At 37.8% G+C, this 14089-nt stretch overlaps 1 long non-coding RNA gene across 1 annotated transcript; it reads left to right on the top strand.

The window, feature by feature from the left end:
* The first annotated feature begins 8291 nt into the window (after positions 1 to 8291).
* Positions 8292 to 13498, top strand: LOC133662801 (uncharacterized). Its single transcript, XR_009828165.1, has 3 exons — positions 8292 to 8394; positions 12924 to 13170; positions 13242 to 13498. It is a non-coding gene; the product is annotated as an uncharacterized LOC133662801 (long non-coding RNA).
* Positions 13499 to 14089: the final 591 nt, after the last annotated feature.

Raw genomic sequence — 14089 nt, forward strand, 5'->3', positions numbered from 1 at the left:
TTTTGGGTTGATAAGTTTGTTATTTTCAAGATATTCCATAAACTGTTCTACGATAGTCCTTACTAAAGTTTTGGAAATGACAAGCAGTATGGAAATAGGCCTGTCGTTGCCTGCTTGATTCTTAGCACCAACCTTAAAAATTGGGGAAACTTTGGCTTGTTTCCAAATTTGTGGGAATTTACCCACTCTGATAGAGAGCGTTACCAAGTGTGTTCAGGTTTAATGAGGGCAAAGCAACTAGTTCTGATAAAGGCGGTGTCCAATCCAAACGCATCCTTTGCCTTAGATGTTTTTAGTTTAGTAATTATTTCATGTACCTTTTCCTGACTGACTTCCTTAATTTGGAAAATCTTTGATTACTTGGGCTTTGTGGTTTGTAGTAAAGTTGCTGGTTCAATATTCACCACAAGCTCTTCTTCCAGTGAATGAATAAAACATTTGTTAAATCAATTTGCAATTGCTCAATTGTTGGTTGTAATAACTCCATTCACTTTCAGTTCTGAATTATGTTATTGGTTTTTGTTGACCAGCCTTCATTTTGGTGAAAAGGATGTGCTATTCCCTTCAGACTCCTCAATCAGTTGCATAAAATAGGCTGTCTTTGCTTGATGTAGTTCTCTGTTATTGCATTTTTCAGTCCTTATAAAACTAGAAGATCTCTATTCTTTTTGGAGGGCAGCGATTTTTTCAGTGCATCGTTTTTTTTTTCCATCAACTGATGAATGTTATTGTTCAGCCATGGTATGGTGACTTGTCGTGTAACTTTAAATGTTTTAGTGTATTTTTTAGTCAGGTGTGGGAGGTTTTCCATTAGCAAATTACTACACTCCCCCCATCCTTTGTCGGATGTTGTATTATTTCTTAAGCAAGTATAACCGGGGACATCGTTCATGCTGGTAGGTATCTTACTGTGCAGCCAAGTTTCGCTCAATGCCAAAATATCTAAGTTAAAATCTGTTAGCAGAATTTTAATCCGATCATATTTTGGTATAATATTCAGGTGTCCACCAAGAATGCCCTTAGGTTTAGACTTAGGTTCCCATATTACCCTTGTATCCCCAAAATACTCGTAAGTTGAGGTACCACTGTATTCATGCTATATTTAAATTGGTCAAAGTTGTATTTATTTATTTTATCAAAGTTTATCAGTGTATTTAAATTGATCACAGATTTCTTATTTTATACATATATTTTATAAAATATTTTTCCTCTTAAGGTAAAATCAGAAAATCCTTCAATGATCTTGAAAAAGTAAATAGTATTGGTATCAGTATGTGTCCTGTATCTACTTGGTAATGGATTGACACCAAAATGTGCCCACCCCTCGAGTTTCGTTTGCTACACTGTGTCGTCTGCTGATATGATGAATGCCATCTCGCCGCACATGAAGGTGACTGGCGTCAATCCAGAGCGGTGAAAGCAGTGGGTGGCCTCTGCAAATAGTGGAATGAAATTACCATGAAGGCTGCTTTGGGCGGCTGCTTGTCTGCATTCTGTCCTCTTCTTGTATAAGTAGACAAGTTTTTATGGGAGCTCATTTGTTCGGGACCCTCGGCCCTCCAGGGTCTCTCATTCCTCAGACAAGCCATGCATTTCACAGCTTAGGGTGGCAGGGTGGTAGGAGGAACTCAGACACCATCTGTAACTAACAACCCAGGACACACCCAGTACTTACAAATGCAGTTTATGCTGACTTCTGACTGCAAAATTAGCTAACATTTGGCCTCTGGCTTGATTTTGTCCCTGGGTACTCTGTCTACCTCCTACACCAAGGGGTGAATGGGAGTATGAATGATAGCACTGTAGCTGCTGCAATGTAACAGAACTGAATTAGAAACCAGTCTCGCAAAGTCTGCGAGTATTCTTGTTCACATTTTCAATCATATCCAGTCAGATGAAGATGATTCTGATTTTGTTTCTTGTAAGTTCTTGATTAAGTGTTATTTTCATTCCAGTCAAAATGGGCTAGGACAGACGATTCAAGCTATCCGACGGTTGTTGTTCAATTGAAGTCCTCTAGGTCAGGGGCTCTTAATGTTTTTGACCTTAGGGCCCAACTTTTCCACTACAGAGGGGCACAAGCCCACCCAAATATTAACACTGAAGTTATCTCAGGGTTTCCCTTTAATGCAGGGGTGTCCAAACTTTTTCCACTGAGGGCCGCACACTGAAAAATCTAAGCAAGCGGGGGCCATTTTGATATTTTTTTATTTTAAAAACCAATACAATATATGTATAAAAAATATACATTAAGGCCTCCACTTAGGCTTGGACCCAAAGGGTTTTGGTCCAAAAAATATTTAAAATGTGTCATTATTCAGTGTTATTATCTCTAGATCAACATTAGGTATACCAAAGACTATAAAAATGGGAACCATAACCTCCCTGCTTGGCACTCAGCAACATAGGGTTGGAGTTGGGAGTTAAATCACCAAAATGATTCCCGGGCGCGGCGCCGCTGCTGGCCACTGCTCCCCAAGGGGATGGGACAAATGCAGAGGACAAATTTCACCACATCTAGTGTGTGGGTGACAATCATTGGTACTTTAATCTTTAATCTTAATCTTAATCTGTCAATATAACGTTTTTAAAGATTTAAGTCGTATGTTTTTTTTGTCAAAGAAAACCCTGTTTTTTTATGGAAAAAACACAAAATATGCAATATTTTCACCCAATAAAATTTTTAAGAGGAATATTTCAGATTATATAATAATTGGAGCCTTAAAAAGGTCAATAACTCATAACACCATTGATTTTAATTCATTATTATTATTTGAGCAATGACACTTAAAAACAAATCACACAAAAATTATTGGGGAACCAAAAGGGTCCTACTCATTAAAGTGTTAAAAAATAAATTATACATTTTTTTTACTGTTTACTTTTAACACAATAATCTCGAGATCATCTTCAGATCTATCCGTCAATAAAACGTTGTATTGTTGTTTATATTTTTTCTTTGTTCGTTTTAGGCCCTTCTTTAAAAAAAAAAGAAAAAAAGCTAAATTTTTTATATGGCAAACGCAAAATATGCAACATTTTACCAAAAAAATATCTCAAAGTGCAATATTTAATGTGGCGTAATTGGAGCCTTGGATAGGTCAATAATTCATAATAACATTGGTTTTGATTCATTATTATTTTTTTATAGAAAGAAACAGCCTGCATGGCAGCTTTGTGTTATTAGAGTAAACATTGCAACATTTTCTTGTTACATTTCACCTGTTTGGTCTTTCATACCACTTTTTATGTTTTTAATTTTTTTAATTGTATTTTAAAATGGGCCGTGGGGCCACTAAAAAATGACCTGCGGGCCGCAAATGGCCCCCGGGCCGCACTTTGGACATCACTGCTTTAATGTAAGTAAACGCGGCGCACCGCCACTGCAAAATCATGGCTGCCACATTAGAAATGAGGGTTTTTACATGAAAACTAAATACATTATTATAATGCATTGTAGCTTCCAGTATTTTAAACATTTATTGAGAATCTGATAATAACACCCAGCCCAATTTTAGCTGCCGTGCAAACACTTTTGTCTCCGTGCTCCCCCGGACACACAAAAACACTTCCTCATTCTCCGCCAATCCGCTTTCAGGCACGGACGGTGTGTTTGAGATCATGGGAAAAATAAACATCACATTAAAACTACACAGACAAAATATATATATATTTTTTACTGTGTACAATTTGATGGATAACTTGCTTTGAAATCATGCATTAAGCAGATATTTAAGTATTTATCTTTATTAAATATATTTTTAAATTATGATAATCTAATGTATTGTTGCATTATTAAATAATTCCATAAGGGACAAGCGGTAGAAAATTTATGGATGGATGGAAAATGTAAAGAACACATACATTTTGTAAGAAAAGTTGAAGTACTTTATTAACACATATTTTCGATTTCACCTGTGCTGTTGATGAATCGTTCAACACAACCTGAGCATGTATGGGCTGGTAATTATATTTAAGTAAAATATATACAGGTATATATATATTTTGAACATTTGATGCACATGTGTCTATCACAATATTCCTTCCTGTGCCTGCAATCTGTAAAAATGTACAGTAAGACCTGAAAATTGGGGGTTAAATCACCAAAACTGATTCCCGGGCGTGGCCACTGCTGCTGCTCACTGCTCCCCTCACCTCCCAGGGGGTGATCAAGGGTGATGAGTCAAATGCAGAGAATAATTTTGCCACACCTCGTGTGTGTGACAATCATTGGTACTTTAACTTGAACTATAACCAATTAGACAGTCTTTGCCCTTGCACATGTGCAGTTTGCTGATTGTGTGTGTTCGAGATTTTATACCTTACAGTTACTGATTAAATGCAACACTGCATGCATTTGAACTTTTCAGAGTGTCACATCACTACATCTTCACTTCCTTTTGTGTCTGTTTCATTAGCTGTCACCCATGCGCATTGTGTCTTACTGTTCGCCTCTTTAACTGTGTCGCCGCTTAATTAGATACAACTTCAAAGTAGCGCTCCACATGGAGATGAAGCAGATATTTATATCTTACAGCAGCACCTAAGGTTCTGGAAATGTAATGAACAGGAGCAGGAAGGATTTATGGGAATGGGAATCAATCGGGTACCACCAGGTGGACATTTTAAGGCCACAAAATCTTTATTTCCCTTCCTCACATCATGGAAAGATGTGCAGTTATTGGACATATGCTGATGTCCTCCTAAGCCTACAGTATGACATTAAAATGAGAAGGTTGCGCCAGGAGAAGGCTGTCAGATTTCACACTTAAAGTCAATTCTAAAAAAGCCACACCTACACCGTCCAAGGTAAATGTGAAAGTAGATCCTCGTAAAGAGTGATAATCCATCAAAAGTGGTCTTGGAGTGAATTATTGTGCGAATGTTGAAGATCATTTATTTATGCAACACAATCAAAATGTTCAGCTCATTCAGGACACCGTGACTATCAAATGACCCATTCCCGAAAAGTCCCACATTTTCTGTGAAAACATCCTAATTGAAAATTAAGAGACCTTTTTTACAAGTTCAAAGTTTCCCACGTTTTTCAACCGACTCAAAGCATTCCATGCAACATTCAATTCATTTAGGCCAGGGGTGTCCAAACATTTTGACTTGGGGGCCGCATTGGGCTAAAAAAATGTGGTTGAGGCCCGAAAGCCGACTGTATGTAAAGTAACTATATACAAACGTGTATATATATATATATATATATATATATATATATATATATATATATATATATATATATATATATATATATATATATATATATATATATATATATATATATATATATATATATATATATGTACTGTATGTATGTATGTATGTATGTATGTGTGTGTGTGTGTGTGTGTGTGTATATGTATATATGTATATATATATATATATACACACACATTCCAACTTTCCAAATCCCCCCAGAATTAGCACTTTTCCCAAATTCCACATTTTTCATAAAACATTCTTACTGCTTCAACATTTCTTATAACCTATTTAAACTATTCCAATGTCCAAACCTTTAGCTCATTCAGGATATTCATGCTTAGGGATGGGTACCAAATTTTATATTTTTATAGGTACTCACCGAACTCTGTCAGTGCTACAAGGTATCGATACTCGTAAAATCAAACGGTACTATATTTGTATAGCTTTGTTGCTCATGACATCATGTCCGGTTGCAAACTAAACACTTACAGATAATTACTCAAGCAGCAGTCAGAACGGACTCAGCCAAACTGCCCTACAGTAGGTAATGGTGCAACTTTCAATGCTAACAAAGCAAGTATGCCTGATTGAAAAAGTAAGGCTTCACGTTTCCAAAATGTTTGATGCTAATCGGCTTTGCCACATACATGCTACTGATTCTCATTAGCAATTTTACATGGCTATTCCAACACCTCCAAACTTAAAATAAGATGCACATTACAATCAAACAGCAAATGCGTGGAAAGTATAATACTAACAGTAAAAAAAAAAGTTCTAGGGCCACCAAAAGATTAGATTAAATTTATTGGCAAAGACTACTTCCTAGCTCGGTGATATACTGTAGTCTAAACTTATTGCCATCTAACATCTGAGAATTGTAAGTGTATTGAAAGTCTATGGCAAATGAGACTCAGAAATGTCATACGAAAAGAAGATACAACAATTGGACAGCAGATTGATCATAATCAGCTAATTTTCAAATGTAACATTAAAAAATATATATAGAGTGTGGAAAAAGCAATGTAAGTGAACAGAATAATAAAAGGTAGAGATTTTCGATAATATCGGACTGCCGATATTATTGGCCGATAAATGCTTTAAAATGTAATATCGGAAATTATCGGAATCGGTTTCAAAATTATCGGTAAAATTTAGTAAAATTAAAAGTAAAAGTAAAATTTATGACTTTTTAAAACGCCGCTGTGTACACGGACGTAGGGAGAAGTACAGAGCGCCAATAAACCTTAAAGGCACTGTCTTTGCGTGCCGGCCCAGTCACATAATGTCTACGGCTTTTCACACACACAAGTGAATGCAAATCATACTTGGTCAACAGCCATACAGGTCACACTGAGGGTAGCGATATATAAACAACTTTAACACTGTTACAAATATGCGCCACACTGTGAATTCACACCAAACAAGAATGACAAACACATTTCAGGAGAACATGCGCACCGTAACACAACATAAACACAACAGAACAAATACCCAGAACCCCTTGCAGCACTAACTCTTCCGGGACGCTACAATATACACCCCCCGCTACCTCCTCCCCTCCCTCCCCCCACCTCAACCCCGCCCACCTCAACCTCCTCATGCTCTCTCAGGGAGAGCATGTCCCAAATTCCAAGCTGCTGTTTTGAGGCATGTTAAAAAAAATAATGCACTTTGTGACTTCAATAATAAATATGGCAGTGCCATGTTGGCATTTTTTTCCATAACTCGAGTTGATTTATTTTGGAAAACCTTGTTACATTGTTTAATGCATCCAGCGGGGCATCACAACAAAATTAGGCATAATAATGTGTTAATTCCACGACTGCATATATCGGTATCGGTTGATATCGGTATCGGTAATTAAGAGTTGGACAATATCGGAATATCGGATATCGGCAAAAAAAACATTATCGGACATCTCTAATAAAAGGTGTCAGTGAACTGCAGTGGAACCTTGATTTACAAAGTTAACTGGTTCTTGAACAGGATCCATAAATAGAAACGTTTGTATATTGACACAAAATTCTTCTGGGGAAGTACAAACGTTTGTATGAAGGAAGGCAAAATTGTTTTATTAACATATCCGCCAGGCCTCCACGGTTTTAGTTAAAATTTTCAGGACTTATGCAGATCCTAAAAACACAACAGCGGGTGCTTGTATTTTACTGACTTCACGTCTGGCGCACGTCCTGCACATTAAATTGCCTATTTGTGGTCAAGCTAGCTCTGTTCTTAATAATAAGCACTAGACGCCCTATACTTGTGTTGTTTTCGGCTGTACGAACCGTTTAAATTGTGAAAAGAATTAAAAAAAATTCAGAGTTCCTCGAGAGGTTATCAAGAATGGTGGAATAGTGCAATATTTTTACGAAAGGACAATGAGAAAAGCAGCTCATGCTCCAGTCTAAGGCAGCAGAGTAGAAGAATGCACAAGTTTGCAGTGATCACTTCATTAAAGGTTTGTTTTATATACTTTTAACATTTACTATTTCCCATTTACGTATTATCTTGATATTATTTGTATTTTTTAAACACATTTCAAATTGCACCAACTCTGCGTGTCTAAATAAAAGAAAGCAAATGTGAGCAAAACCTAAAAGAGTTAAGCTTTTACCAAAGGAAGCCATAATAAATGAAGCTTTTAGCATATACACGATGTGGACATCTATAGTTATAATTTGATAAAGACGGGGATAAACATGCGTTAATCGTAAACGGCGAGTGCAACAGCAACAAACCTGGCAGTAGACACAAAGTTAAATCATGAAATGCAACTTTACCCGAGCAAAAACAATGCATATTTATCAGGGAGAGTCTTGATACCAATGTCCTTGACCCAGCCACACACACAAAAAAGTTGTAGACCTCCATGCTTTTCCCAGTTTCCATCTGTTTGGTCGTGTAGAAAATGTCTGGAGCACAATAGTTTGATATGTCTGGGAACGCGACCAATGTATAATCCTTGATATCATTCGACAAATCTTTTCTTGATGAAGTATGGAGATCTATTCCATTGCATAGTTTGATATTTTGCTCGTATCTGCTTTTTGCAGGAAAATGTAATTCTCTTTTGTACTCAGATAGTTGGCGCGCTGCTTGCTGTACAACTGCAATCTTGACTTGGTTGACCATCACTGGTTTTCACTTCTGGGAAAAAGTCACATGATGGAATACAAGCAATAGGTAAGAAAAGTTGATTTTGCATGATAGGGCCCCTTTAAGGAAAACCAACAAATAATGGATCCGTGAGACAAACCATATGGCTGAGCAGTTATTAAACTCCAAAGCCTGACCACGGTAGTCAGATTGACTTGAAATGTCTTACACAGCTCAATGTTTTTGATTGATTGATTGAAACTTTTATTAGTAGATTGCACAGTGAAGTACATATTCCGTACAATTGACCACTAAATGGTAACACCCGAATACGTTTTTCAACTTGTTTAAGTTGGGGTCCACTTAAATTGATTCATGATACAGATATATACTATCAAATATATACTAACATCATAATACAGTCATCACACAAGATAATCATCAGAGTATATACATTGAATTATTTACATTATTTACAATCCGGGGTGTGGGATATGGAGGTATGGAGGGAGGGGGGTTAGGTTTCATGGTATCAACACTTCTGTCATCAACAATCAGTATCAACAATTGCATCATTGTACTCTACAAAACCCCCACTGTAACTTTGGGATAACTTTTAAGCGGCCGACAAGCACATGTTCTTAAAATTTGAGCAAAGTTATTTGAAAAAACATGGGTGCCACCAACCGACACTGGAAGGATTTAGCAAAAATGTGCACATTTGTCATTGATTGATTGTCTAATGATGTATTACATTTATGTTAGTGTGTCTTCCAAAGCACTTGGAGCACAACCTACAGTGGACGCCACTCATATTGTTTGCAGTCTTACATTACGCCAGAAAAAGGCCTTCGATCCACGGTGTTCTTTAATGAACCAAACTGCAAGTGTCATAACAACCTTTCTATCGATTACATCATGCCAAAACAGGAAGTGTCGCCTGATATTGTGCAACTCCTCTCTCACTATAGTCACCAAAACAGTGTCACACGTGTCCGAGTTCCCCGTGCGAGCGGAACCATAGGTGGTGAAATATGGTGTATGAGCCTCTCCGTCTCCAACAACTCAGCACCGAGGAAGGGGCGCCTTGACAAGCATAAATTATGTTAATAGATTTTAATAAAAATCGCTTTACTCCAAAGGTTTCAGTACTTTGAAATGTCAAGATGATCTAGTGGTCCTACCTGGAGAGAATTCGGAAGCTTAAGTTAGAGCACTAAAATATTAAAACAAGAAATCGTGTCCCCTCTACCCCGCCTCCCCGCGGCCGTGAGGAATGGCGGCCTCGTGATGAAAAATGGAGGATGCACAAGCGTCTCTCCCAGGTGGAGTTTTCTACACGTATTAATTGATCTGAGGGCGGAATCTAGTTCTCCATTATGGCTCGCTATAATGAAGAAGATACGGAGCACATTCGGGAATATTTTAATGAACGAACGCCAGTATCATTATTTTGCCTGTTCTACTCAGTAATTTACAATTAAGGCTGTCCTTGTTATCTGAAATAAAAAATTGTAATTAAGTAAGAAATTGGGCTTTTGTGTCAGCGATGGTGATTAGTAATGACAGTCTATTCAAGAGGCAGAATTATCAGAAAATTATTCTTATGAAAAGAAAAAAAAAACACAGACACTCTTTGCGACCTCTGCCTCAAGCGTGATGATGGCGAGACTGTAAATTATCCTTTGTTACTATAATGGGCTGTTGATTGATCAGGTATTGGTGGTTCCTGGCCCGAGGGCGTAACTGTTCGAGACAAAAAACAAAAGGAAGGCAGTAGAGGCAGGACGTAAAAGTGAACTGCAAAATTCTTGGACAGAGGAACGTGATGGTAAAGAGAGAGACCCACGCTTTTCAATTACTGCAGCAAGAGGTTAAATCAATAAAATTCAAATTGCTTATGGTAATCACTCGCTCTCCAATCACTGGGATCAGCATAAGCAATCTGCTGACCCCAGCCATGCATGCTCAGCCACTGATTGAAACATATGAAGACGAGTCAGCTGGCTGCAAGGGTCAGCATAGATTAAACTGTATACATTATATTTGTGTATTTGCTTGTGTGACCTCCTTGGCCTCGTACTTGGTCTTATTAAGGGAGTAAGTCAATTCTGGGCGAGGCAGCAACTAAATTGTATTAACTAAAAGATGATTCAATCATTATAAAAGAGTGAAGAATACATACTGTACCACTAATAAACTTATAAAGGTATTGTTACACATACATCGGAACCTGTTTAACACTTGTGCAAGCTTAAGAATGACTATACTATATTATATATACTATACAATATATACTATATTGACAGATGTATTTATATCTGCACCTTATTTTGCTCTTTTATCCTGCACTACAAGGAGCATTTCATTTTTATCAGTACTGTAAAGTTCAAATTTGAATGACAATAAAAGGAAGTCTAAGTCTATGCACTCATACTCTTAGGATACAAAAGGGACCCACTCATAAAAGTGTCATAATTCATCAATACATTTTTTTTTAACTTTCAACGCTTGAAAACAACTTCAGATGTAACTATTGAAAAAAAATGTTTAATGTTTTTTTTAAATGTTTTATTGTCTGTCTATCTGTGTTGGCCCTGTGATGAGGTGGCGACTTGTCCAGGGTGTACCCCGCCTTCTGCCCGAATGCCGCTGAGATAGGCTCCAGCACCCCCCGCGACCTCAAAAAGGGACAAGCGGTAGAAAATGGATGGATGGATGGCATTTTTGTCAAAAATAGCAACGTTTTTTTTTTACAATAGGAAAATGTTTAATATTTTTAAATATAAGTTTCAGAGTGGGTAATTACAGCCCTAAATAGGTCAATAGTTAATGACGATTGATTTTAATATAGTAGACAATTAGACAAACATATTTTTATGGCGCGCCAACTGAGCGAGAATGAGAGACAAAGCAGGCAAGACTTGATTGAATTTCTGTTCACCCAAGTCTGCTATTTTAAATATACCTGCCCAAGATTTTAATTTTCATTGTATTTCAGTGGTCTAAAAGCAGTTTAACTCAGTCAAGGTTTCCCCTAGATTGTCAAAATAACTGTGGTTCTGCGGGTGTGGTTCGGGGCATGGTCAATATGACATCGTCACGTAATTTATACAGTATATATATTTTCTTTTAAAAGTCAAAAAAATGTATACATACATTTAAAACAAATCTTTTATTATTAATTATAGTATCAACATATATTTTTTCTTACATAATATCATTTTGCTCAAATTTTTAATTGATGCTGCTTATTGTATGTACTTTGTTGAAAATTGTATTTTATTTTTTAGAGAGTTCTCCAATTTTTTTAGTCACTCTATCTTTATTAAAAACAACTGGCAACAAATCTATCATCTATTTTTGGTGTTATTGGAGACTGTACTCGTGTTTAGAAACTCTTGTGTGTGCACGAAAGAAATACTTGTTGGAATTGGGCCCGTTGTTAACATAAAAGAGGCAATAAAAGCTAAACAAAGCGTCTGATTTTGTGTGTCTTTTTCTGGTACTTTTTTTTATCATATATATATATATATATATATATATATATATATATATATATATATATATATATATATATATATATATATATATATATAGTGCCTCTTTTGTATTTACCATTAGACTAATCTACATTTTGCTGGAGCAGGTAGCGAAAAAACCCTTCAACCTTTGCCCTATTTCATTAAGCAAAAGTGCCACATAAAACACTCCAATTGTGTCTTTGAATAATTACAAAGAAGCCGAGACCTGCGCTATAATGAACGTGTCTTCAGTTCCATTCAAAAGGAATAATTGAAACAATGGATGCAATTTATGACCTGCTAAGAATGCAGTAATGTGGGCATCCATGGGCGGTATCATGAAGTAAACTCTGACCATTTCATTCCAGAATGGAGTTAATGAGTTCTGTACGGAGGATAATCAATAACCTGCAGGGTGGCTAATTAACTGCTAATTATCTGGACCCATTTCTGTGAGACACAAACGTGGCCATTATAAGTAGACATTTTAATAATAGATACATCTGACAGTTTTTTTTATTAGCGATATAAAAGCTAGCTTATCAGCTGGCAGGTCCAGAATTGCTCCGGGGAAATTGTGTTTACCCTTCCAAAAGATCTGCATACAGTATGAAACCAAAACCACAAATTGGTCATTCAGAACTTCTTCCATTCGTAGGCCTCAGTCTGACAACGTAAGTGAATGTAGATCGGTTTATAGCGAGGTCATTTCAAATTAAGCAAAGAGGCGAAGAGTAACCTCCAGTGTCTTGTGTCTGTGGGGAGATAAGCAGAAACATCCTTTCCATGAAAAACAGCTTTTAGTGACTTTCTTTAAACAGTGGGATCCGTTTATGTCGACCGGCATGTCAAGTCCTCTCCACAGTGTTTTTTTTGTACATAAAAGTGCAGAAATTATGTCAAAAAATTGCATCTGGTGAAACTAAGTGAATTTTCAAGCAATGGCTTTTTTGGGTGTCGGTTATGTTGACAACCACTTATGTCGATCTGAGTCAGCCAGTCCGAGGGGGGCTGTACTGTAGTCAGGTTTTCATTTGTTTGTTTATTTCTAATACACTGTTTAGTTATTGGAAACTGTACACTATATTGCAGAAAGTATTTGGCCACCCATCCAAATGATCAGAATCAGGTGTCCTTGTCACGGCCAGGACGCATTCCAATGCGCCCTCATATTTGCGCTCTGTTTGCCACACCTCGGGACGCGCCCACGGCCGCGTCATGCCCACATGGCTGTGGGCGATCAGCAATCAGCGCACCTGGACCTGATGAGAGGGAGCTGTATAAAGGACCAGTGGACCAAAGGATTCATGCGGGAACTTAGTTGACCTCTTTGGATACCGTAAGCCTTATGCTCTCTCTCTCTCTGCGTTTTTACCTCCGTGTTCTGACGTCCTTGTTGTTCTCCCGCAGTGCCTTCCCGAGTCTCCCCCTTTGTTATCTCCCGTTGTTTCCCCCGTGGTTTTTGGACTGCCTTCCTCGATCCTCGACCCTCGCCTGTACACGAACTCTGACGCCTCTCTCTCGCCTTGGACCTTCTGCCTGCTCCATGGACTGCCTTCCTGCCTTGTTCCTTCTCCTCGTTTCAACATTTGGTAAGACTCAACAGCTAATTATTCATACACATAGTCTTCCACCATACACCCCTTCTGGATATTAGTTCACACTCCATTTCCATAGTTATTATTATTATTATTGTTTGATTATTATATGTATGGTAATATATATAATAAAATACATAGAGCTATACCGCCCCCTGGTGTCTTTGCCGTCATCTCCCCTCGGTAACCATAACAGTCCTAATCATTTGGCCTGGCCACAGGTGTATAAAATCAAGCACTTAGGCATGGAGACTGTTCATTTGTGAAAGAATGGGCTGCTCTCAGGAGCAATTCACTGCTCCCAACTTTGTGGGAACAGTTTGGAGCGGGCCCCTTCCTCTTCCAACATGACTGTGCACCAGTGCACAAACGAAGGTCCATAAAGACATGAATGACAGAGTCTGGTGTGGATGAACTTGACTGTCCTGCACAGAGTCCTGACCTGAACCCGATAGAACACCTCTGGGATGAATTAGAACGGAGACTGAGAGCCAGGCCTTCTCGACCAACATCAGTGTGTGACATCACCAATGCGCTATTGGAATAATGGTCGAAAATTCCTACAAACACACTCCGCAACCTTGTGGACAGCCTTCCCAGAAGAGTTGAAGCTGTAATGTCTGCAAAAGGTGGGCCCACATCATATTGAACCCTATGGCT

This window comes from Entelurus aequoreus, linkage group LG12, assembly GCF_033978785.1.
Source record: "Entelurus aequoreus isolate RoL-2023_Sb linkage group LG12, RoL_Eaeq_v1.1, whole genome shotgun sequence".
Lineage (NCBI taxonomy): Eukaryota > Metazoa > Chordata > Actinopteri > Syngnathiformes > Syngnathidae > Entelurus > Entelurus aequoreus.